Here is a 3,898-nt window from a genome sequence, read left to right as displayed (position 1 = left end):
TGGGTGAAGCATGCAGTGGAAATAGCTTCAGCCCAGAATGTGATGGGTAACTCCGATGAAGCAAGCATGGTCCTTGCTGCTTCTACTAGGGTTCGGTCCCTTCGTTCTACCACTCCATTTTGTTGTGGAGTTCTTGCAGATGAGAAGTTTTGTGTAATGCCTTCACTGAAGAGATAGTCATCAATTTTGGCATTTTAAATTCAGTTCCATTGTTGCTTCTAACTTTTACTAGCTTTTGTTGTAGAAGGACTTGAAGCCTTTTCATCACTCCAATGAGTAGGTCTGGAACGTCTGATTTCTTCTTTACAAATCCAACCCTAGTGTATATGGAGTATTCATCGACCAATACTAGCATATACTTCTTTCCAGAGAGACTTTGGGTTGATATAGGCCCACAGAGGTCTATATAAATCATATCCAAGGGCTTGGTGCAGGAGGTTTCTGACTTGGTTTTATGTGAGGCCCGTTTCAGTTTTCCCATCTCACAGGCTGAGCAAAGATGATCTTTTTCGAATTTGAGATCCGGAATTCCCTTGACCAACTTCTGTGTGGCTAGTTTTCGTAGTGCATCAAAGTTGAGGTGTGAGAATTTTTGATGTCATAGCCAATTTTCATCGCTCTTATGAGACATAAGACAAAGGGTGTCTTGTCCCATGGAGGACTCAAAGTCTAGAAGATAGAGATTTCCTTCTCTTTTTGCCTTGATGATTGTTTGACCGGGCTTTGTTGCTATGATGCAGAAACCTTTGCGAAACCTGACTTCAAGACCCTTGTCGCAGAACTGGCTTATGCTTAATAGGTTGTGCTTTAATCCTTCGACATAAGCCACTTTGCTGATGGAGATGTTGTCTTTGATGAGAGTGCCATATCCCTTGATAGTACCCTTGCTGTTGTCTCCAAAAGTCACAGAGCCTCCAGATTTTTCGATGAAGGAGGATAGTTGACTTTTATCACCAGTCATGTGCCTGGAGCAACCGGAGCCCATATACCATGGTTGCACATGCTGACCCTGCAAAACAAATTAAGGGGTTTTAGGTACCCATTTCATAATGGGTCCTTGTTTGTTAGTAGGGGATTTCACACTCTTTTCATCGCCCTTAGCCTTTGCAGGCTTAGGTTTATTTGCATTTCCCTTGCCCTTGGGTTTGGGGTTTTTCACGTTTTCATTGGTTCTAACTTTGTATCGATAAACGTGTTGTGAAAAGGGACAGTGATGTGTCAGCATGTGATTCCTCAAGTTTTGTAAAAGAGTTAAACATTGACAATGATGCTTTGGATTTGTATGTCTAACGTTCCTTTTATTTGATGAAAACAAAGAAGTAAATCTAGGTCTAAATCCTGTCCTAGCATCGGTTGTTTTTACAAACTTCCTATCTAGTTCAGATTTTTTATTTGAAGAGGTCTTTGGCTTTACTTCTTTTCTCCTGAGGAAGGTCTGCTTTTCTTCAACTGGATGGAAAGAAAAGTGGTGGTTATTTTTATCAGAGGCAGACCACTTCTGTTTTTTCCTCACGAGTAAACTTGATGAACCTGAAGGATGTACTAGGGCCTTGTGGGTTATCTTTGGCAGATTTGACATCGTTCATTTTTCCCTTTCCTTTGTTTGAAGATTTCATCGATGAAGGAATACCAGATTTCATTGAGGGTTTGAAGTTTTGATGCTTCTTATCCTCAATGATCTTTGGTGATTCACAAATTATCTCTTCTTCATATTCAGAATCGAGAAAGTCTCTTGATGATTTCTCAAAGTCAAAATTAACATGGATTGAAGTAGAAGATGTGGATTTAGAGGTTGATGCTTCAGAGTGATCTGCTTGAGGTTTCATCGATTCTAACTTCGATGAGCTTCCAATTTTACTTGAATGGATCATCGATTCATCAGCTGATGTTTCCTCATTAGAATTCTCTTTTTCATCAACGGTACTTGCTGATGGAGTGGAATTGACAATCAGAGATTCTGGTTTAACCATAGGRTTTCCATCRGTTTTTGATTTAGAGGTGTCATTTCTTCCATCAGAATTCTTACTTGTACTGTTCTCGTATACCACATTTTCAAAATCCTGTCTTGAAACGACAGTTTTTCCATCGACTTTAACTCTTTTATTTGCTTTTGGTTTTGGAGTAAAGTCAGGTTTTTGAATGCATCCAAGTTTGAAAGTGGATTCAAGGATGGATTTCTTTGATTCGATGAAAGAGTCCAATTCATTGAATCCAATCCCTTGAGTGTTCGTTTGACCATTTAATTTTTCATAAACGTCTTGGGCATCTTTGTACTTCTTCATCAGAAGTTCATTGGTTTGAAGCTTCTGGTGAAGAATTTCCCGCTCTTTTTGAAAGAAATATTTAAGAGCAACTGAGTTTAGTCTTTCTGCCTCAGATTCCTTTAAGGCCTTTGTTTTCTTTTCTAGGTCCTTAGATATTCGTTTGTTTAATTCCAGAAGTTTATCTTCCTTTGATTTCTTAAGAGTGCTTATGCGAGTCTTTTCCTTAGCAAGTTCAGCTTTTTCTTCGGTTAGAAGGTCARTCTCTCTTTTGTAGAAACTTGCTTCTTTTTCCGCTTTTATTCTTTCAGATTTTTCAAAATTTAATTTCTCTTTTAATTTAAAGAAATCCTCTGAAAGTTTTATCACCCTTAACTCTAGCTCTGATGGAGTAGAGTTGGTTTCATTGGAAGTAGACTCACATACCTGATCATCAGAGTTGGAGGCAGATTCTGCATTGGACGTGGCCATCAAACAGATGAGTGCTTTGTCTTCATCGTCTGATGAAGAATCAGACACCCAATTTTCTTTCTCAGCCAACAGGCTTCGCTCTCTAGGATTGTACTTGTATTTATTCTTGTAATAGTCAGCATCCTTTACCAATCGTCCTCTGCATTCTTTGGAAAAATGACCGAGTTTTCCACATCTGAAGCATCAAAGGTCATTTTTTCTTCCATCCTTGTCCTCTTTCCTCTCGTCTCCTCTGTCTTCTCTTCTCTCTTCCCTTTCTTCTCTTCCATCTCTTCTATCATCCCTCTGATGAAATTTGGATGTCTTCCTTTCATAGGATGACTGGTACCTTTCCCTCTTGAACTCTTTTCGCTCATAGGGTTTCTTGATGAACTTCTTCTGGAACTGCTTTGTAATCAACGCCAAAGATTTGGCAAAAGCTTTAATTTCATCATCTGATTCAGAAGTTTCCTCCTCAGATTCTGATTCTACCACCAATGCTTTCTTGCCTTTCTTCTTATGTTCTTTGGTAGGGGTCCTTGATATTTCCTTTTCATCGGCAGCAAGAGCGAGAGGTCCACCGATGGATACTTTTTTCTTCATTATGTCGCTTTCTTGTGCTGCAAGTGTTCCATACAGGTCATGAAGTGACCAGCCGTCTAGGTCCTGGTTTGCTTGAAGGGACATAGATAGCTGAGTCCATTCATCGCCAAGACTTTGTAGGAATAAAACGTTGTTTTCTTCCTTGGTTCTGATGATATCGTTTCGACGACATTGATTGATCAATGTGTTGAAACGATCGTATGTCTTCTGTATCGGTTCATCAGGAAGGGCCATGAAATTTGTGTATTCGTTGAAACATTGTGCTCTACGATTTTTCTTCGTTTTCGCTCCTCCTTCCAGTTGGCTTGCCAGTTCATCCCATAGTTCCTTGGTTGTGGAACATGCGTCGAGGGATTGGAAGATTTCATTGGGTATGGCCATGATTATCAATCGTTTGGCCTTCTTATCTGTCTCTACCTTTTCTTTGTCATCTTCATCCCAATTCTTTTCTTCCTTGGGCATAAAATAGGCAGGAATTTCAACTGTGGTGTTTGTTCTTGGAACTCTTGGAACAAGAGTTTGTGGAATGTAAGGACCCTCCATTACAGATCGCAGGAGGTTCCTATCCATTCCTTCCAAGAAAT

The sequence above is a fragment of the Cynara cardunculus genome (genome assembly GCF_001531365.2).
Source record: "Cynara cardunculus var. scolymus isolate 2C chromosome LG 17, CcrdV1, whole genome shotgun sequence".
In the NCBI taxonomy this organism is placed as follows: domain Eukaryota; kingdom Viridiplantae; phylum Streptophyta; class Magnoliopsida; order Asterales; family Asteraceae; genus Cynara; species Cynara cardunculus.
Note: the sequence above shows the minus strand (reverse complement) of the source record.